We start from the raw sequence: 10,564 nt of genomic DNA on the forward strand, positions 1-10,564 counted from the left end.
CTATATGTTATCAGCCTCAATTTTTTATTTGTTGAAAAATTTGAGAAATTAATTAGTGTTGGAGCCAAACACAATACATCTTTCTTATTATGAATAAAATGTAGGAGCTTTTTATCCACACACAACTAAACAGTGGATGCAACCTATACTTTGAAATTTTCAGAAGAGATAGACTATTGGGGCAAGTGCTGTGGGAGGGGGGTACCTTAATTAGAGCGGCTTTCAGGAACCGCTTTTATTAAAGTGTCTATAGACTTTCATGTATTCAGTGTCCCACTGCTCAAAATGGAGGTAAGGGTGCTTTAATGAAAGCTCATTTGACAAGCTGTAGTTAAAGCTCCTCTGCCACCATTTGTGATAATTAGCATTAATTGAGTCTGTTTCAATGCACTGTAATTATAGCATGTCAGAGCAGGCATCCTGCATGTCCACAGGCACCCTTGAAGACTAGACCCTTTCATTATCTATGAAACATTTCCAGATCATACGTGTTTTCAAGTCAGTTATTTATGTGGGTAGTGGTAATCTTTGTGAAAGCTGGGAGGCAATATTATTTAGCATCCAGAAGACAATATCCTCTTTAATATCTGCAAAGAAACCTTTCAAGGTAAAAAAACTTCTTCTGTTGAATGGTACCGATGCAAAAAATAGGCTCAAATCCCGGAACAGTTGGTCTGTGTGCTCCTAGCGGCCAGACCAGAACCTCACATTCCATACTGAAATCTTCATTCCCCAATGGCAATTTTAAGCTCTTAGCAGAAGGAAGTCTGATTCTGGATTAATTCATGACAATTGAGTTTCAGTAGTATTTTAAAAAACAGACAAACAATCCAAACCAGCTGAACCTGACCCCTGTTAAATGAGTATATTTTCTCTTTTGTAGGAAATGCTATGGAAGGGTCTGAAAATTCTTAGAGTTGAGGGTCATGGAGATCTCCACGGGCATGTCTGCACGAGACATTTACTGCAGAGCTGACTAATTAGCTCCACAGTAAAATGTCACCACCTACACATGTGACCCTATTACGTCACAGTAGACTAATAAATAGCAACACAGGGTAGTCCCCTACGGTGGCATTGTTTCATGCACTGCAGCACATGTGTAGACAGTGAGAGGGATAGCTGGGGCATGTGAGTGCTTCAGCACAGGGGCTGCCTGCCAGCCAGCCTTGCAATGGAGCACCTTCGTGCCCCAGCCAGCCCTGGGCTGGCAGGCTGCTCTAGAGGCTGCTGTGGAGTAGACCTGCGTCCCCCTGCCAGCCCCAGTCTGCTCTGACTGGGCTCCATTTGCAGTGCACAAATAAACTGCAGTGCAATAGACTCGAGTTTATTCATGCGCATTATTTGCATATGTAGATATACCCCATGAGAACATCCTGTAGGAGGGAAGTCTGTTTATCCCCCAATGAACAGAGGATATAGCTCCAAAATACTGATGAACAGGTTTCTTACACTTTGGCTGGATCGCCTGGAAAACAAGCATTAGGATATTCTTTAAAATTAACTGAAGTTTCCTGTACCTGACGGAAGACTTTGTTAGATCCCAGACGATTGCTCTCCTGTGTTGGCAGCCGGGACTGAGAAAATGCATCTACTTGGGAAGACTGAAAAGATGATGGGACATTTTATTTCATAAAGACGATTCTAAAAAAATGACACTGCAATATTTTCAATTTTGCTGGCTCCATTAACACTACACTGAGTGCAGCTACCTAATCTATCATGAAAATGTAATGTAAAAATGCAATGTAATATTCTATTTACTCCATTAGATTGGTTTAGAAAAATGGCACAGATGATCATTTTAGCAGTAATTGTGCTTAGGTAAAACAAGTGGGCAGGCTGCGGAGTGGCTAATAGCTTTTTTATTCTGCTGGGATTTTACCTGTGTTTTTATAAAAAAGAACAATCACTTCCATGGTAAATACGACTATGATTGTAAACTTCTATTTGATACCACATTTTGGTTATATTCCCACTATGGACTGGATGTGTCCTTGGAAGAAGATAAATTAGTCCCCTGCAGAGCTTCAGGCTGTTGCTGTTATGCTGCTTCTGGCAACCTGCTATCACCATTTTGTAAGAAAATGGGAATGCAAGAAGCAAAATCACATTAATATGATCACAATTCAACATCTCTGAGTTTCATTTGCAGGCAGTTTGTCTAATATTCTACTTTTTTCATCCAGGGCAAAACAATGTTACTGTCAGAACTGATTCACCTAGCTCAGTGGTAGATGCTCTTGCAACGTAATTGAGCTCCTAACTTTTTTGAGCAACTTATCCTGTTTATGAGACTACCTGCACCTGTACCAGCCAGTGCCCATGGCCTTTCATGCAACTGCCTCCATTCTGTCCAGCTGGACAGTGGGATATGCCTACAAACTCAAAGATGGGAGTTGGCAGCAAACATAGCCCTATTGTGGGATAGAGTGGGCACAATGAAAAGAGGTGGACAGTGATGTGCCAGCATCCTGTACACACGTTCATAAAGATTTCAATCATGTCATTTAAAAATAATGTTGTACCGGCAATAAGGCAGAGGTACCCTGCATCACAGAGAACATGCCACTAGGAGGTCAAATGTCTCCCCAGAACACACAGGGGACAGCTACATGTGCATTTTATTGTGACTGTGTACAGACTAATTAGCTCTGCAATAAAGCATCACTGTTTACACCTGCAGCACTATTAGGTCAGAGTAAACGAATTAACTCCACTGTAGAATAGTACTGCTCGACACAAGTACTATCCAAGGGTGGAGTATTTAGTGTGCTGCAATGCATGTCTAGAAGGTGACCTGCCAGCTAACCCGCACTATAACACCCTTGTGCCCCAGCGAGCTCCTCCGCAGCATGCTGAGCCAGGGTGGAGCAGCTGTGGGCTGGCAGTCTGACCCCCAGACCCACTGCCAGCTGGGGCTATGCTCAACTTTCTGTGGTCCCAGGTGCATGTGTACACACTGAGCCCAGGAGCAATAAACTTGGCCATGAACTGCACCAGAGTTTATTTAACTGTGTCAACTGTATGTAGATGTGCCCACAGAGACAGCATGTCTGCCACCGTACTGCAGTACAGCTTATTTTCCCCTGAGCTGTCGCTATAAGGGGAAGATGAAGCCAAATAATTTTTCTTATACTGTCTCTTTTCTCCACTCCCTCACTTTTTAAACATTTTATTGTTCCTTTCCCTTTATTGTATATAATGGTAGGTTGATCCCATGTGATGGAAATGGGTCAGATCTTCTAAATATATATATATTAGGAGACTGAACTTCCAGTACTTATTTGTGCTCAGCAGTGCAGGGGCTTTTTGCACTATTTTTAAATTGCATGACCAGTGAATAGCTCTTACCTTTCTTAATGCTCCGCACTAAATACTTTACTGTTTCAGGATGTCTAAACTGAATGACAATCCCCCAGAACAAAACTCAAGCAAATGCCCTTTGTGTGGCTAGGCAAGGCAAAATTGCTCTGTGGATCAGACTTGACCCACAGGCCATATTTTGCCCAGCCCTGCTGTAGAGCCTCTATGGCTTTGGCTTGGCTTTTTCTGACCCTGATCTTGGATTTCCCTTGAAACTTAGCACTGGTTTTTCTGGCATCCTGACTTGGCTTAGCTTCCTTGACCCTGATCTTGGATTTTACCTTGGAACTGAGCACTGGTTCTCTGACCCCTGGCCCCTGACCTTGGATTATGCCTTGAACTATATCTCTTGGATCTTCCCTCTCAGCTCCAGTAACCTACACCCCCACCCTGCTCACCCCCAGGACCTCGCTGCAGGCCTGGCCAACTGTCCCAGCCAAACCCTCACAACAAGGTGGCATGGAAGAGAGAAGGGTAGGGGTTAAAGAGTGAAATAGCTGAGGTAGCTATGGGCAATGATGTCTAAAACCTAACTGTTCAATGCTACTGCAGATCATGGATGAGGAATGCAATGGACAAGGACAGTTTCTGAAGGTGTAGTTTCTTGGGTTGGCTCTCATATGGTCCATGACAGTCCTGTCAAATTTGCCACGGTGGCACAGGAATATGGTGTGTGCCACTGAGGAAGAAAGTGACTAGCAGCTCCTGTTGCATCTCTGCTGCTTCTTAGCATCATGCTTAGGTTGCCCCGAGTGACAGGATGGCACCCATCTGCCTCATCAGTATGACTTTTTATACTGGACTGGCATGTAACTGTCCAGGAAGTGCAAGATGTCAGTTGGGTAGTATAGCTACCTGTTAACTTTTTTGTTAATGAATGTAATGCCCTTAAATATCAGAGGCCCAATCAATACCTGTACCTCCAATGTTCGAGCCATATTGTATGCGCATACCCACCATCATGACCACAGATCTGGTGGTGATGTTGGAGGCATTCACTGTAGGCATTCAAGGATCTTGGTTTATTCCAAGCCAAGAAGTCACATGTGGCCAACAAAGTCCTGGCAATTTGAAGGTGAAAGGAGGAAGAGGAATGAAGTTTGTTCCTGAATAGGTGGACCCTTCTAGGGACCTTTTACTTAGGGATGCTTTTTTTAGCATTTGACTTCTCTTGTACTGACAAAACAGCTGAGGGCTCCATGTTGGAGTGGGCACAGAAGTAGTCCTACTTAAATAAAGGAACCAAGCCCTACTCCTCTCCATGTTCTGACATCAGAATTACTGTAGCTGCTATCAGACACAGTACCTTACATGGATCAAGCAGCCCCTTGTTTACAAGGAAGAGTGATTTTGGCTGGACACAGAGTTGCTCACACCTCATACCTGGTAAGATTTCTCAGCACAGATAAAAACATCTCTGTTTCTAGAATTGAAGCAATTCGCACAAAGAGCTTTTGTAATGAGTCAGCTGGTGCCAATATCAATGCTAAGGATGTTGAATGACGGAGATGACAAGTCATTTAGTGCTGAAACAACAGGCTGTTGCTACTCTGCCATGAGGCTTGAGATTTCATCGTAGACTGGTGTAAGCAGGCTAGCCAAAGAGGTCTCTTTCTTTTCCTTGAATATGGCAGACACAACCATATGAAGGCTTATTGAAGCCTAAGTGATGGTATGCTATGAATGTATGGCTAGCTTGTTTGATACTGGCCAGTGCAGTACTATTGCTGCCATCATGGTAGGTGAGCCCTATAAGAAGAGCTTCAGTGCTACTGTGGGTGTTGATAACAGGTCATTCCTCAATGCCATTTTCTCTGCAGTAGGCTGCAGTGCTGCTTGCCTGATGGACAGTGTGCTGAATGGCATAGACTTGTCCCTTACGGTCACGGAAGCTTTACAACTCCTCTCCACATCTAATGAATCCTTAATAGCTTCATCCAGAAATGAAAGCTTAAACTCTGCATCTTGTACCTTAACAAGCTCTTGTGGATAATGAAAAGCACATCAAACATCTTCTTAATTCATGGGACTCTCCAAAGCAGAAGCAGCCCTGCTCTATCTAGGCTTCAGTGGAATTAGCTTTTCAGAGAATGGCTGGGCTTGAATCCCATAGATCTTGAATGTGCTGAGTTGAGAAGTCCTGCACAGAGGGGTGCAAGCACATGTATAATGTATGATCCTTGAATTGTTTTGATTTTTGTTCCCTTGGGAAGTATGAATTAGCAAAGTTCCAAAAGAGTTAGATAAGAGTTAGACACATGGGGAACCCTGTGGGCCAGACAGTGTGACCCTGCACACTGGCTCAGGAGCAGAGGGTAGCGTGCAGGACACAATCCCAGCATGGATTGGGCGGGTGCAGGGCCTGTCCTGATGGGCATGTGTGGTATGCACCAGGCTTAGAGTCCCACACAGCTGGGTAGGGGTGGTGGCAATACTAGCACACGGGGATGGTGCAGGGCCCCAGTCACAGGACATGGGGCTGGGCAGAGCCTGATCCCAGCATGCAGGGAAGGTTCAGGACCTGATCTTGGCCTACAGACTGGCCTCACACCACTCATTGGGCTCAGTGCCAGAGCACCACTGAGTTACAAATGCACAATTGAAGCTTCTGATGAAGAATGTTTTACATTCAAAAGCTTGTTTAACTCTATCCCAACTATGCAGTTGGTCCAATAAAAGATATCACCTTAAGAAATCCTTGCTTCTCACATAATTTCTGGACCATCACAGCTACAACATCAGACTAACACTAACTAAGATCTAATATAAGAATTTCTGCTTCTCTACTAAAAAAATAGCCAGGTGTGCATTGGGCTTGGTTCTAATTTTACTTATATCAACATGACACTTGTGAAGAGGCATCAACTTTGGTGAAGTTCCTGCTGATTTCTGCCAGTGTACTTGAGAGCAGAATTGGTCCCATAATTGTAGCTTTTGTAACTTACAAGAGAATCTGAGTCTATATTTGGTCTTATGCCATTTCCAGAGTGCTTAAGTCTTTCTGGTTGATAAGCATACTTCATTTGAGGCTTACAAAATACATTACAACTGGGACTAACTAATCCTCACAATACTCTGTGAGAGAGATAAATATTATTTTCTTTCTCAGATGGATAAACTGAGACAAGGTAGGGCCCAGCTCTTGCAAAAGGCCATACTGCCACACAGTGGAAGATCTGTACTTGACAGTAATTAAAGTAAAGAGCTGACAACAATGGCTGTTGGTTTATTGCTGGTAGATACACCTTTAGCCAAACTGCCACAACTCCACCTATTCCATTCTCTCTCCCGCTTCCTGGTTTTATTTCAGTGCTATTCTGCTATTATAATACTGGGCCACTGCTCACATCATTCCCAGTGTATGAACCTCAGTACTCTAGCCCTTTCAAAACAAATCTTACTGATCACCATCTAGTCAGTCTCAATTTCTAAAATGGGTCACAGTACCTCCCACCATCTGCTACATAACCTGTAAGGTATAGAGCTTTGTATGCTTAGTACGTGTTACTTTGCTTAGAAATTACAATACTTACAATAGACAATTGCCTAAAGTGATAAGCTTTTTCTCATACAATTCAGGGCAGTGCCATGAGCAAAACAGTAGAATTTGTGCAACTGCAACGATATTAGAAAGGCAATTCGAACATAAAAACTATGAAACATATTAGCATTATTGGGCTGATCAACTATACAGGTATATAAGACCTGGAATCAGTTAACTCATCCTTTATATCAAAGCCTTATTCACTAAGGGCCATATTCAAAGAAGTAGCTAGGCACTTCCTTGTCTTGGTACTTAAACTCCCACTAAAATTAATCCCAACGGAAGTCAATGGGAATTCAGGTGCCTAAACATTGCTTTGAATTCACCTCTCAGTTCTCTATCAAAACTGAACGAAGCCTGTAAACTATGCAGAGGCTATATAATATAGAGGATGGTAAATCCAGTAGTGTATTTAAAAGCTGCAGAGCAAATGCATTCTCCATTCAGAGCACAGCAGAAATCCAAACATTTCCTCTTGGCTTTGTCACTTACTGTTGTCAGCATAACTGCTAGAACTATTAGCTGCTTGAGAGGCTGCTCATTCCCTTTTCAGAAAGCATTTTAAAACGTCCTTCTTCTTCCTGTCAGGGCATGCCAAGTGCCGGTCCAGCCACATAGTATCCTGATCTGAGAAATGGACAGCACTTCCACTTGGCTTCAGATTGGAATCTTTCTGAAGACGTAACAGGGCTCTTTAGCTGTAGAATTCTTTTAAGACCCATCTGCTTCATTTCTCCACTGCCTTCTAGCCAAAAATAATTCTCCATATGTAACACAGAATATCACTTGTAAGACAGGCTATGAACAGAATTCGTCTTTGCTTTCCGTTCTTTACTGAATCATCAGAAAGCACTGATGGTGTGGAAAAAGGGTTGTACTCATATCAGATTATTTATTTTTCCAAATCTTTTAGTCCTAGAAACCCTTCTCAACAGCCAGTGTAGCTTCGTCCCCAACATTGCTTGCATGGAAGATGGTTGTAAATGAAGACAGCAGGAGTGGCTGTTCTACCAGGCCAATAAGCTTTGTTTATCCTACCTGGTTTAAATTAAACCAGACTCCCCAGACTCCCCTAGCATCCTGGCATGCTGTCTGGGGTGGGCTCTCTGCTCCACAGCAGAGCTGGTTCCTCCCCTCCGTTCCCTGCCTGGAGCTCCGGCAGAGACTGCAGGCATCTGCCTGGCTTCCTCTTGCTCCTCTCCCTTCCCTTACCACTACTTGATAAGCAGGGATTCCCCCCTTCCCTCTGCCTTACACAGACACCTCTCAGCATTAGCTAGCAGACCACATGCTGACTACAGTCCGTGATGAGTTAAATGAGACAAAGATAGACAAGACTGTGTCCTTTTTGGAGCTAATCAACAGGTAGCTGGTAATGTCCCTCCTTGGAATGTTCCCTTCCTTGGAAAAAGTTAAGAGCTTGAACTAATGAAGGACTTTTTTTCTGATGGGGTGTTAAATGCTGTTAACAAAGCTGATAAATGCTCTGTAATCAAGTGTGTGGGGGGGGAACCCCTCCCTAATCAGAGCATCAAGCTGGGCCTAGCCAACCCCCAGCCCCTGTCAGCTCAGCACTATAGAAGGGAAGGGAAGGCTGCTTTAGTGCCCCCCAGCTTCTAACATGAGTCATGCAGGCATGTGCCGACATTACTGGGATGTCTGTATAGTTACAAACCAGTTTAGCCTAGCCAGGTTATACTAATCCGCAAAGATTTAATCCGTTCAGGCTCAGGCTTTTTGAATGTCTGTCCCTAGCCCTGAGGACCAAACTGTGGTATCTAATTACTTGTCAAAGTTGGGAATGGCATAAAGCTCCATTGTCACAGAATTCTTCCAATGGGACCTGACATCCTTTCATCTCTTCCCTGACCAGGAAGGGATGGGAGGCATGCTTGGGGGAGCAGGGAAAAGGGACAGCAGTGTGGTTGCACCCCTCTTTCACTACTGCCCCTGGCTGATCCGGGTGCAAGGGGAGTCCCAGAGCAACTGCAGCTGCAGGCTGTGGCTCTGCAGGGTGCCAGGCTCAGCAGGGAGCAGTGTCAGTGCAGTCATCTCCTTCCAGTGTCTGCTCACTGCCTGTGCCTCCCTTGCATGTGTCTCTCATTGAACCTGGGTTGGTGTCCCTGGCTGACATAAGCACGGGGGGAGCCTTAGAACAACTCCTAATCCACTTATGCCTGTACCAAAAAGAACAGTTGTGTGGGAAGCTGGGCTCAGCTGGGGGCTGGGGTGGTGGTGTGAAGCTTTTTCTACCACCTGTTCCTGGCCTACAAGGGTCACAAGGGGGGAAGGGAGGATAAGAAAGGGCAGGCAGGGAGCAGGCAGTGGAAGGAAGGATCCATGCACTGCTGCTATTATGGCCAAGTCTGGCATCCCATGCAGCCACTCCTCAGCTCCCAGATGAAGTGGGGCAGGAGTGACTGGCCCAACCTCTACACTCCCAGCTCAGCCCAGGACAGTGGCAGAGGTGTTGGCAGGGCTGGATGTCCCACACTTGTGTGCCTTGGGTGTCTTCTCTGCCTGGCTCCCCAGTGTCCTCTGCTGCTCCCAGAGCTCTAGCTACACCTCACCCCCATCTGCACATAGTTTGGGTGGCAGTATGCTGAACCCCCCATTAGGAAATCTCTGATCTTCCCATATCCTTGCCTCATTTGGGATCATATACCTACTTGGGGGAACACTAAGGAGGAAGCTCTTGCACTTCCCCAAGAGAAGGGCTTTTAAATGTGGGGATCCCTCATGTAGATCCTTTCCCGGTCCCTGTGACAGATTATGGTGGTGTTTATAATATTCTAAGGCTAAATGTATTTATGTTACAATAATGTTACATGCCTCAGTTTCCCTGACTAGGTTGTACACAGAGAAAGAAGGAGTTAAGTGTACCTTTGAGGCAGACCTGCAAAAGTGCTCTATTAGTAGGGGTAGTATAAGAAAGAAGTTGTGAGGAACAGGGCATTAAGACCAAAATGGACAGATTTGTATACGATGACTCACCATAGCACCACTGATCCAACCCCTGAACCTGAACAGCTGCTTGCTTTGACTTTGGGTGCATTCCATCTCCTTGAGGAGGTAAAAGCCCTCTCTAGGAGATAATCTCAAAAGTATCTCCCTGAGAGACCCACAGATAACCAGGAGGATTGGGACCAAAAGGTTAGGGCTTAGAGTCCACACAGCAAAGGATTCACCTTTGCTGAGTGACGCTTGCAAAGCCAGCAGACCAAGGCACTTAAGGGAGCCCACCCCTGCCCCAGCCCTGTCACAACCTGTGGGCAAGGCAAGAGCCCCCAAGGGCACACTTGCCTGCCTGTACACTAATGACAGGAGCTTGGGCAACAAGCAGGAGGAGCTTGTCCTCCTGCTTAGTGCAAAGAATTATCACGTCACTGGGATAACGGAGACCTGGTGGGACTCCACCCATGACTGGACCATGTACAGGAGGGATCGTGTTGACAAAAGGGGCGGGGGTGTAGCTCTCTATGTGAAAGGAAAGCTACATGCCCTGCAAGCTGATGTTGGCGACCGGCATGGACAGCTAGAGACCCTCTGGGTAAAAATTCGTGGGGAATACGGCACAGGGGACACAACGGTGGGAGTCTACTACAGACCTCCCACTCAAAGTCCTGAGCTTGACCAGGAGTTCGCCCGGGAACT

This window comes from Crocodylus porosus, unplaced genomic scaffold, assembly GCF_001723895.1.
Source record: "Crocodylus porosus isolate Cpor-Errol unplaced genomic scaffold, CroPor_comp1, whole genome shotgun sequence".
NCBI classification, from domain to species: Eukaryota; Metazoa; Chordata; order Crocodylia; family Crocodylidae; genus Crocodylus; species Crocodylus porosus.